The sequence below is a fragment of the Pteropus vampyrus genome, unplaced genomic scaffold (genome assembly GCF_000151845.1).
Source record: "Pteropus vampyrus isolate Shadow unplaced genomic scaffold, Pvam_2.0 Scaffold155, whole genome shotgun sequence".
NCBI classification, from domain to species: domain Eukaryota; kingdom Metazoa; phylum Chordata; class Mammalia; order Chiroptera; family Pteropodidae; genus Pteropus; species Pteropus vampyrus.
In genome coordinates, this window is record NW_011888936.1 from 4,128,922 (window position 1) to 4,142,294 (window position 13,373).

Below are 13,373 nucleotides of genomic sequence, written 5' to 3' on the forward strand. Positions count from 1 at the left end.
CAGTGCCCTCAGTCTTGTCATTCTATGACTGTTATGGGCCAGGGTGTTCCTTACCAATGATCGGTTGCAAGGACAAACAACTGAGCCCATTATATTAATTTTGCTTAAACTCGTCCACTTAGATTCAAATAAAGGCCTAAGTATACATAGACATGGATACAAACAAGTTTTGTCCAATAGTGAAAATTCTCTCAGACCTGACACCTATATTTAAGCTCTGTGTAGCAATAGATAACCATTAGAGTATCAGTTGAAAACAAAAAAAATCTGAGTATGCGTTCTTCTAGATTGAGTTTGGATCTGAGAAAAGATATTATTCTATCTCAAAGATGAATGGCTCATTTGAGAGCTAGGATTTTGATGTCATCACAGATCAGACTTTGCCTATATTGCTTAAAGAACAGATTTTATTTTGTATTTCTTTTTGCCTTTCATGATTCTTTCCTTCTTTCCTTCCTTCTGTCCTTCCTCTCTTTCTTTTTTCTTTCATAATAACATGCAGCGCAAAGAAGGAATGGAAGTAGGGCATTTATTGGCTATTACCAGAAGAATAAAACTGTTGTAACTTTACTCTCCAGAATTATGGGATATGTCATGCTGATTATATAGGAAATGATTATGTACAATCAAGCACTGTTTTTAATATATGGTTCAATAATTGCTCAAATGCTCAGTAACCTCATGTTACATCTATATATAATGTGATGATATCAACCAAATAGTACTGCAGAATTAATTATTTTTCAAGCTTTATTTTACTTTGATTACGATTTATGCTGTGGTGTAAAAATTACCTACATTCAGTAATACGTAGATTCTATATTTTTTAAGAAAATCTATCTAAAATATAATTTGTTTTCAAACTGTAGCAGACTATGTGGATGGATTGGGGATCAGGAGTGAGAGGGAAAAGAAAATAGAAAGTGTGGTTCCTGCTACCCAGGAGACCGCACTAATGCTATTACACCTGAAATTGGTACATTTGCTTCTTTCAAAGCACTTTTAAACTTATGATGTCTTTGTTCATTAAATTGGAAGTCCTGACCCTAAACATAATGTTAATAGTGATAGTAATATAAAGGACAAAGATCAGTATAAACTGAGTAGTTGAAAGAGTTAAGAAAGAAGTATAATGAATTAGGTTTATGAAGGATAAGTAAAATTGAATGTGTGAAGGATAAAAGTGAAAGAATATCTATAGAGAAGAAAGGATACTCAAAACAATGGAGTCAAAACTTTGCATATGTTGCTTAATAGCTCTGTTATAGGTTGATTTCCCTTAGAAGTAGACTCCAAGATAGAGGTTAGAGCATAGGACAGTTGTTAGGGAATGTCTTTGGAAATGATGTGTGTGGATGGACAAGGAAGGAAGCAGGATTTGGCAAAGAAACTGAGCTTGATTCATTCCCACTGACAGACTCAGCCAAACTTATAGGTAGCTCGAACTTCGTGTGACTGTTCAGAGTTGTACAGAGTTGGAGAAGGAAGGGGATGATTTTAAATACTAACTGGATCAGTCACTAGGTGCTATGTAAGAGGTCATGAAAAGAGGTATGACTTAGGACAAGGAAGATTTTTTTAGCTGAGACAATCCTCAAAGCTGCCAAAATCTGAAAGCCATTTTGTGTCACATTTACAGCAGTTGGGGACTAATAGCTATTTTGGAAAGGGGATCTTAACAGCACATTAAATTCTATGCTCTCTTAGGACAGTTTTTTTTTTTTTTTAATTTTTATTTTATTAGTGATAACACATATTTAAATAAGAGAGTATGAGTCCAAAGGTATGAATATATTATGGTTGAGAATTGGGATGGTTTATGTTGGGAATTTTAATGGGAGAGGTGCTTAATATACACTACCACACCTGAGATTTAGGGTTATAAAATCTGGGAAAGAAATCTGGATTTGATACAAGTAGGCAACAGGGGCCTTCATGCTTCCATGATTAGATTACTACAACAGTGGAGGGCAGGGTAAGTTGAAGAACAGAATACTGGAGGTAGAGAAATCAACTAAACAGCTCTAACAGTAACAGGTATTGGTGAATGTGGGCCTAGATTCATTGATGTAGATAATAAGCACAGAGAAAAATACATGTACACGGAAAAAGAGCCACAGTTAAATATAGCAAGAAGAGAGGGAAAAATGGATTGGATTTTGTTGTTATGTTAATAGACAAAAAATATTGACACTGTTGAAAGGACGTTTGTATTATTATAACCTTTTACGTTAGAAGATGAAGTTCTAATGTTGAAAATCGCATTATCAAGAGCATGTAGAAAACCTGGGGTATTCTAAAAGATAAAAGATTTTTAAATAGCATAATATAGATAAACTTATACAACTATGTATGGGTGGTATTTTAATAAATTGATATTGATCTAACAGTACACTTAGAACAAGAAACACCTGGATTAATTAGCTTTAGAGGAAAAGATACCAGTAGATGTTAATAACCTATGCCTTAGCTCAGTGCTTGGAGTGGTGCAGATGGGGTTGGGTTGTCACTGAGTAGGGTTGTCACACCCTTTGACACTTGTTAACTCCCCTTTCTGTGGGGTGTGGCACAGACATAGAAAGGCCAGAGGGGTGTCCTCTAGTGCATTCGTCCCAGACATTGCCACCTCTTTTTCTGCTCCGTGGGCAGTACAGGAAATAACCCAACTCTGAGACAGGTGTTTGGGAAAAGTCCCATTTATCTAAGGGACCCTAATGTCCCTTAACTCAATCCATGTGTAGTCCTGCCTAAATCAGTCAGGCAATGTATTCATAAGAATTTCCTTCATCATTAAAATTATAAAATGTACTCATGGTGCAATGAACATATTTTTCTCATGTCATATTTTTTGAAAGAACAACGAAACACAAATTATGGAAAGGTTATTACCAGAGTTAAAGAAACTTTAGGAAGCTAAATAATTCATTGAATTCAGGTGACTCTTAGTGATCAGTTGGGACTTTTTGAAGAACCAATGAAGCTTGCTTTATTTTCTAATTCTCTTTATGGCTGGAAAAAAAAAAAAGAATAATAAAAAATGAAAGTAAAGAAAACCAAAACTAAATCAATGCAAACATAATCCTCATGATTCCTTGATTTTTAGAGTAAATCGAAATCAATGAAAACAAATGAGTGATAAGTTCTTGAAATGAGATGCTAATATTACATTCTCCTCAAGTATAAATGGTGAGAGCCAGGCACACTTAACGCACATCTCAACAGTGAAGCAGTTCAGATTTCTCTATCCCTACAGCAGTCCTGAGACGATGATACATGAAAATGTATTGAGTTGAAAGGAGAAATTAATTAAAAAATGAGAAATTTATAAATGTGGAGGTTGAAGAATTCTTTGGGGTCACTGCCTTCCTGCAAAGTAAATTTCTTCAGGTTTTCTGAGTGATACTCTCTCTCTGCCAACTTAGTGCAACTGAAACGGATGTCCTAGTCAGCTCTGTGGCTTGCCTTTTTTTCATTACCTGTTCAGGTAATCAATCAGAGAACAATGCAATTGCTGTTGCCTATGTCAATTAAATTAGGTCAAAAGTGTAACAGCAGTAGGAAAAAAAAAAAAAAAGTGAGAAAGACCAGACAGTAAAGCAAAAGCCCAAGACACTGAAACACCTTATGGTAGGAGCAAACAATTCACTACACAATTTCTAGAGAGAGTAAGCTCACACACTGTTAAATACTGTTTTCCTTTGGGTACAATTTTAATTAAAAAAGCAGCATGGATGCAGATTTTAGATCGTCACTATTCAAATAGCTGAGAAAGCTGTTTGAATTTTAAAATCTCGAAGTATGTCATTTAAAAATATTTTTTGCATGTATTTAAATATGATTTGATCGGTGCTTGTAAGATCACAGAAGAACAAGAGAAATTCAGGATAAGGTTAGTATTTGTATGATACTCTGTGGGGAGCTGTTAGAGGCTGACTCACTCAGGTCTTGATGACATTGGTTATTTTCTGAGGAAATATTAATGTTAGATAAGTATTCTTAAAATTGCTATAAAATAGCCTAATTGCTTCTTTGTAAATCAGTTATTGAATTAAAAAATTTGAATGATAAGAAATGTAATAATCTCAATATCTTAGGAATGACCTATATAAATAACTTACCCTGAGGAAGAAGAAAACAAAACAATAAATGAGACAAAACAAATAGAAATTGACTAATTGAACATCTTTCATTATTGCAGAGATTAGACACTTGGAATTATTTATGAAACTGGGAGTTAGAAAGTGGCTCTTGTTGAATGATGTTTCCAAGGAAATTTTTAAAAATCACCTTAAAAAGTTAGATAGAACTTATACAGTTCTACTTTCTTTTACTTTCATATCTTTCTTTTGAAAATACTATACTATATCTAGAAATAAACCATATAACTGGACGATAAACATAGACTTTATTTTTTCAATTTTAAGAAGTTTCACTATTATGCCCAGAGCAATATTTATCATTTCAAAAAATGTAGTATGTAAGCATTTAATTTAGTGTATATATTATCGAGCTTTCCTTGTCATTCCTTTGATATCATTGCTAACAAAAGCATTTTCTACAATGGAAAGTGTAGGTAGTCGAAAATTTATTTATATGAATTATACACATACATAAACTAGGCATACAGATTTATGTTTTTTGTGACCCTTTTAACTCTCTGTACTTGCTGTTAAGTTGTATATTTTTCCATAGGAGCACGTAACTCATGAGAAAATGACTAACATTGAAAACTCAGTTAAGTCTCAAAAATAGGCATTAGTTCTCAGACATGACTCTCCTTTAGGGAAATCAGAGTTTTTATTGCTGGATAAATTAATGTTTCAAATGTATGAATACAGATGCTGTTTGCAAATTTGTCACAATCTGTCTTCCAGCAGAAGAATTTATACTGTATACAGTAATAGAAAACAGAAAACTGCATATTTCACTAAATTGCAGCTGTGTGTGGAAGATTTATGTGATTATTTTTTGTCAGTGAAACATGTAGTGAAACACCCATGTATTTCACTGGAGTATTGTAAATGAACTGGGTATATTTATTTTTAAACTTATTCTACATTTATTTTTTACACAATATATAACGCCTTTATCACATTAAAAAGAACAAGCATATTAAATCTGTTCAGAGTAATTTCATTACTTCAAAAGCCAGTTTATATTAAAAATACTGAACAGGATTTTAACTTTCAACCTTAGACGAGTAACCCATATGATTTTCCATTTAAACATTTTCTTAGATCTTGAAAATATGTCAACACCCAAAAGGATGAATTGTAAATATATTCAATATGTCATGATTTGATTATTATTGGTAACTAAACTCAAACATTGTAGGCCCGAAGGCAAGCATTCTATGGAGAATTATGTAATTGTCCATGTCATCATGTGTATACATGTGAAATTCACCAAGTCATTTTTGCATAAATTGGTTACATCCTATGTTATTATTGTGTGGGAAAAGCTTAATATTATACAGCATGTCTCATGGTGCTGGGATAATGAAAAAAATCTGTTTTGGGTTCATATTCCAATCCAGAAGGGAAGGAATAGTTCCTTTTCAAAGAAGTTCAGAAATTACTTCTCATCCAGTTTTCCATAATATTAATCTATAGATAAAATTGATGCCACTAGAACAACAACTCAACAATGACATACTATCCAGGAGTCACAGAGAATTCTAACTAGAGAGCCAATAACAAAGACATTTTTAGAGTAGAAAAGAAAACAAAAATAGGTCAGAATTTATACTTTAAATTCAAAATGGAAATAAGCCTTCAAAAATTAATTATTAATTTGCATTTTGAGAAGAAACTTTCTGGGAAAGCTGAAAGAACAAATTGAGTCATAAATATTTCTTCCTCCAATATCTAACAAAATAAAATAGCAGTAAAGGAAAAAAAAAAAGAACATTCCAACATTATTCATAATACTTCAAAGGTGGCAGCAACAAAAGAAAATAGATCTCTTGTTCAAGAGAGAAGACTCAGCTCCCAACCCAAACCCCATTCTCCAGAATAGAGATTAGAGAGTCAAAAAAATTGTGAAGAGTATCATTAAGGTTCTAAATTTGGAAAACAGTGAATCATGCAGATCCTTTGCATTTTTTTTTTTTTCTGTAAACTTGGGACAGGAGAGAAGAACCATGTGGGAGAGGAGACTATAAAACAAAGATGTGACCGACCTAAATTACTTTCATTGATAAGACCATGGCATATGGAGTATCACAGTGAAGTTGGAAAAAATGATTTATAATTCTAAGTATCCTCTTATGGTAATGAGATACAAGCCATAGCAGAAGAATGAAACATACTAGGCATTTACCTAATATCAGAAGAGAAAGAAGAACCTCAGGCCTTCAGGAAGGGCTCTGTTCAGGCTGTAGAAAAGTGGCATAGGTAGAGAAATTGGTCTCAGAAAAATGTAAAGGGAACCAAATAGATTCTGATAGATGTATCTTCTCAGTTTAAGCACAAGCAAGATGCAGGATATGGCATGATAACTATATGAATAAAAAAAGCAAAAGCAAAAGTAGCAAGACCTAGGTGAAGATGGAGGGAAAAAAGGAGGAAAAGAAGAGGAAAAAGAAAGAAGAAAAGGATGAAAGAAAACATATAGCATGAAAAATTTAGAAAAATAAATACTTTTTGAAGAAAATATAACCTAAAGTAAAAATAAGTGTTCAATAAGTGTTTTATATTATAAATGGAAATAGTAAGATAATTCGTTATAACAAGAGCTCACAAATCACATAAGCAAAACAAAAACAAATAAAAGGGAAGACCATGAAGCAAAATACACAAAAGGAAATGATAGCAGCGTAATAAAATAATATATACCTCAGAGAAAGCTAGAGGGACTAACATTCAAATGACTGAAATAAACTTTTTAAGATAATCACAGTGAATACACATGAATATTTCTGAGAAATTAAGGTAACGAGACAATATAGATATGAGGGATAAATAAAGGTAACTCAACATAAAGTTGGGAGAACTAAGCAGAAATAAGACTTATTCAATATTATAATAAAAGAAAATTTAGCTGCAATATAAAAGAAAACAATTGAATTAATAATGTGGAAGTATGGCAAGTCCCAGACAGATGAAGTGAGAACACAAACTATTGTTTAAGCCACAGTGATTAAAGGTGATTTTGAACTCTTCTTGAAATAATTTTTTGACGATAAAATGTATTGAACCGAGAGAGAAACAAACATTTTAAGAAGCAGATGAAGAAAATCGAGCCCTATGCAGATATGTAGTTGGAAAAGAGAGGAAAATACTTACATCTGATATTACACTGAAACTCTGCAAGAGGGAGGTGCTTCGAGACTGCGTGAAACCATAGCAGTGAGCTCTTCCCGTTGTTACACTGAAACCCTGGTCTGCCTTCCACTTTGAGTAGCTTTTTAGCCGTGCATGATTTTGTAGTGCCGTGATCATCAGGAAAATGTTGGTTTCACAGTTAGATAGGTCTTACAAAATATTGACATTTTCCTATACAATATAAAAATAAATCCCGTTAATTTTGCCCTTGTTTATATCAGAGATATCTCTAAGGACTGGGATGCTATCCGTTATACAGGGACAGACATAAGGTTTCCACAATTCTTATTTTTACTTGAAAGCTGAAATTTTATCCATGACAATAAAGATTATCTGTTTTCTTGTTTTCCTTGGGTAACAAACTCTCATTCACCATTTGTGGGAAAATGTCTACCAGATACCTAAACTTGAATAACTATATTTTGTCTGTGAATCATTCTTTTAAATAAAAATATTGTTCTATGGAAAATAGGGCTACTTTAGCATAGAACTCAAATAAGCACAAAATATTTTCTTCGAGATAACCAGAATATTTGATACACTCCACTTTCAATAATATTTTTAAGTGAAGGTGACCTTTTGTTTTTCAACTGCTGGTGCATTTTGCTGAAGAATACAATGACTATAAATACTGTTTGGTGACACTGCCTTTGTTTATGCTAAGGAGTTGGCAGTTGTACTGATCCTTGTTTTAACATCATCAATGCAGTGACTATATAGAAAAAAAGCAAATATTGTTTTAGTGTTACAATGAAAATAGTTTTGGCCATGCATATTCCCTATAAGGATTTCTGAGGATAACCCAGGGCATTGCAGACCAGAACTGCTGATGAAATGATAGTCTTATAAATTTGATAAAGGTTATTTCTGGTCAGTGGGATCTGGCGTGTTTTTTATTTTCTTCATTGTACTTTGCTATCTTCCTTGAATTATACGTAGTAAGTAATATTTTTAAAAAGATTGATGTCATGTTCCTTAAAACAAGGAGTAATCACAGAGATTCATTGCTTAAAAATGACCCTGAATAAGGGAAATAATAAAAAATATATATATAACAATAAAGGTAAAGCAGCGGAAAATGATTATTCTAGAAAAAACAAAACTAAATGGAACAAGGGCAATATGAATGTGCAGAAGAGATACCAAACCAGAGAGAATGTGAAGGATTGCACACCAGAGGTGACCCCTGCTTTATTACTGAGAAGGAACTAGAGATGGTCAGAACCACCTGTGCATCACTTATCTCTTGGTACACAGTAACTTGTAAATATTCCTCCTTACAGAGTATGAGCTTAGTCATTTCAAGCAAATGTTTTTGTCGTCATGATGAAGATTCTGGCAAAAAGTCATTCTAAATGTCAAATCTTGGTGCCCACTGTGAGCAAAATCGAGTTAGACTCTCCTCACAATATCCTCACTTTCCTCCTCTTCCCCACGCCCACACATGTACTCACACACAGAGACAGTTATATTTCAATCAAGTTATTTGTTTGAGTGTGAAACATATAAAGATCAGTATTAGATTCCTTATTTTTAGCCTAAAAATACCATGTTACTTCATTGGCAGAAAAATAAATAGAAAAAGTACAGCATTCATTTTATTTGTAGCATCCAGAAAAGCACTGTTTTAAATAGTTTTGGGTTGTCTCTAACACAGAGATATACACAATTTGCAAACTTAATGGACTGTTTTTATATTGTATTTCAACAATTGCCTCTTATAGAATTCTTGTTTCCTAGTGTCATCCTTTTAGTAACAAAGATTAAAATTGGAAGCCAACATTTTTCAACTGTGAAATACTGGATCCAATTACTCATAGCAACTAAAAGCAGAGTTTATTTTAATAGTATTTGCAGTAAAACAAGGCATATAAAAATCAGATGCATAGGCAAAGACTTTTTCATCTTTAATCATTAAGCTACCAGTACAAATTGAGCCCTGAAGTTATTTCATTCCCAAAGGAGATCAGAGATTTAAAGAATTCAGGGGGATTAAACATTCGTGTTTGAGTGAACATGCTACGTGTTCTTGTGCTTGCTATCATTAAAATAGTATTTTCAATACTTTATTTTAAATGCATAGACCATATTTATTTTTCTTTTCTACTTGATAGCTTGCAACTCCTACGAGTTTACGTGAAGAGCTGGTAGTATGATTGTTTTATTAATTCTCCCAAATATAGTCTTAGGTATATTTAAAATAAAATTTTCTTCAAGATATCCTTCTTCCTCAGACATTTTTGAGTCTCTAATTGTTCTATTTACCTTTGATCTTATAATTTTTGTATTAGGGAAGAGAAGTTAACAATGGGAGAATAACTTCCCATTAAGCTAAGGCTTCTGAGCATAAGTTTTAGTGTATAACAATATTGGAGCCTAATACTCAACTTGTACAAAGTTTTAAGTTTCGTGATAAATATTGGTATGTGAAAGCTTTATTATCTATAACTATATAATTAATTTTCCATTTATTTTATTTCCTACATAGGTTACTTTGTATAAATGAATGATTTTCCTGTAGGAAGCTCAGTAAATCAGATGTATAAATAAAATAAGAATTATTCTTACGTGTTGTAGGGGTCAGGCCAGTAAGTTTATTCATTAAAAAATATATTTATATATATTCTATATATAAATATTTATATATTTTCTATATATGTTATATATTTACATAATGTATATATTATGCTTTCTTTGTGTCAAGTACTATTTTAGCCACTGAATTATATAATATGAACTAATAATACTAATAACAATGTTGTTTATGAAATAGAATATGAATGGGCAAAGTTAAAACTGAGGAAGGAGGCAAGGATTGTATGAAGAATAGACTAATTAATAAAAACTACTTACCTAAAATGCAGAAGAAATGTATTGAAAAAGGAGGCGTGAAGGCTATCCTGTTCTAGCTAAAAATAGCTATGAGCTGAGCACTTTGCTAGGTGCATTATAAATTTTTTCTCATTTATTTTTACAGTTCAATATATGAGATAGTGTATCAGTTATTGTGTTCTTCTGCAAGTAACAGAAAACACTAAGTCAAATTGGTTTAAATATTAAAGAAATTTAATATCACAGAATAATTGGAATTTCAGAGATAAGGCAGGCTTGGGTACAGTTCTGTCTGGGGCTAACTCATATCATAAAAATTCAGAATAGTTCTACCCCTCTGCTCTGCTTTGTTAACCCTTGATCTTACTTCAGTCTAGTTCTCTTCATGGTATGAAGTGATCGCCAGTGAATATGAGAGGCAAATGGTTCCCTGTTTAATTCCACTTAGAAGGGAAAGCAGGACTCAAAAGTAAGTCCTTTTGATATCTTATAGCCCTCCATCCAAACTTCCAAACTGGCACCAATGATTAATTTGAATGGTGTAGTAGATCATTCAAATGGACCATGAAAGCCAGTATATATTAGCATCTAACTGGTCCTTCATCCATAGCTCCACTTCAGCCATTGTTCATCAGGTGTCTTGGAGTCAAAGTGGTATCGACTTGACAGATCAATTCTAACACCCTTGCAGTTCAGATACATTTGGCACTCTATTAAGTTAGTAGGACATATATGGGTGGAGAGGCTGAGAGAAGATGTATGCTTATACTTCATCAAATGACCATTTTTACCCTTTCTTCTCAAGGTCATTTATCTTTTTTTAAAGAATTATTTCTCGAGGTAAGTTAAAGTCTTCAGAAACAAAATAAAGCCATGCAGGTACCTCAGCATCTACATATTTTCACATCCACAATCACTCCCCCACCCACCCACCTAGTCCCATCCCCATAAGTCTTCGAAAGACAGCTAGTAATCTGGAGATGCTTGAACTATTTCCTCCATCTGGAAAACAAATAAATAAGCAATAGATATACCATGAACTCTTTTACAAAAAAATAAAGGCTTTGCTTGTCTTATATACATTCACCTAACATATCCCTTAAATCTAGCACTAAAAATTATAAGCTAGGGGGCACTCACCTTGGGGCAGGTCCTCTTGTTCAGTGTCCTTTTATCCACCATTCTTACTTTTTCCAAATTTCTTACTTCACAACATAAACTGCATAAATAACTCAGAAATAACACTGTTACGTGCAATTTTAACAAGTATCAAAATCCTGGCCTCTACACTATGTAGTTATCTCTTCTCAGCTGAGATGATTATTTAGACGAACATTCCCTCCCAGACTGTCCCACTCATCAATTATATGACCAGGAGTGTATTACATAACTTCCCTCATTGATGTTTTCTTACCTTCAATGAAGTTATAAAATTTAGTATCAAGTAAATTTTGTAACTACTAGGTATCAGTGGTGTTTTTAGGGTCAACTATAATGTGTACATATTTAAAATCTCTGATAATAGAAAGGTACACACAAATAAATGGCAAACGGTGTTATTGTTCTTGTTATTATTATTATCATTATCATCATCTCTCTCCATAGATTAAAATCAACTCTGTCACTTGGGAACAGGTAAAATGTAGAATTTCAGCCATGGACACATAATACAAGGTTGGCTGAACAATGTCATTCCCAGGACTTTTACTCAAACTATCAGAAAAGAGATGCTTGCTTTTATCTGGGGTTACTAGTTACAAGACAAATATAAGTCTAGATCTGCAAGTGGTCATATTAGCCACTGCACAGAGAGAGCTTGCTAAGATTGAAGTTACCACAGAGGAGAGTGGAGAAAACATAGGAAGAGAGAGAGAGAACCACAGACCCTGGAAGACATACTTAGAGTGCTTTTTGAAGGAGAATCCTTTTGAACATCTCAGTTACATTAACAAATCAATAAATTCACTTTAGTAGCTGCTATTTAACGAGAGTTGGATTTTTTTTTTTAATTTACTTTCTCATGAAAGTTGAATTAAAGAGTCAGCCTCCTTTATAAAATCTTAAGAAAAAAATATCCTCATTCTTGGAGAGAGACATCAAAGCCTCTTGGAGGTTATGATGATTTTAGTCAAGTATTCTCACAGAATTAGAAGCTGCCTCTCACTATTTCATCCCACAAAGTGAACATAAAATTAAGATGTGCCTTTGAGAACTTTATCCTATACATCATTGAAAGAGAATGTTACTAAAAGTTTTGATATTTTTGAGAAGCGTACTCTAACACTAGAGGAATAAGCAATGTGCACTCTGAAGTAAACACATTTGGACATTTAGCAGAAGGCTAAAATAGTATGTCTATACCCATTTCGATGTTTGAGAATGTTTAGAGAAAACTCAGCTCTTCAAGGATTGCTATATGTAGACGTGTGGATAGGGCATGCTTAGAACATATGAGAACCGGGACAATTCTGGGTCAACTTTTGTCCTAGCCTCACAATGACTTTACCTCAGCATCTGATTGCACCTTAGGAAGGGGAAAAGGGTAAGAGAAGCACAGCAGGGAAGAAACGTGTCAAGGTTACTAATCGAGACATGGGTGGATAATGTAGAAGTACATTGACCTCAGGAAGTTCAAAACTTTCCAAATAATTTTAGAGGGCTTTGGGAAACTGACTAGGGACGATTTCTTCTAGACCCTTGGGGAGCAGTATGCTCAGGAGTGTATATCACACTCTCACATCTCATTTAGCATTTATTTATTTTTTAAGATTTAAAAACTTTTCTAAAAGTTCACATGTTGCCTTGTACAGGGACTGTATTAATCTCTGCATCCACTTAAGTTTTAGTTTATGTCCTGTAAAACTGATGTCTCTGTTCCTCTTTTCATAGATAAACTAAAATTTGGTGAATTCTGATAATGGAACACGTTTCACATAGCTAGTAAAGATAAGACACACAAAAGATAATATCCACCCTAAATTACTCACCTTGCAAGGGCTTTAAATCATGGCTCAATTGCAAGTCTAACCTTAGAAAAAGCCCAGGAAAATATTCCCCAGCTACTTGAACTCCTAAGTGTCTCATTTTAGAATTTCCACTATATTAATTCCACATCACATACGCATGCTGCAAGTCAGAGTTAATATGGGTCCCTGATCTGTTATCCTAAAATAGCAGGATTTATAAGGGGAAAGATAGAACTCAATATTTTATGCA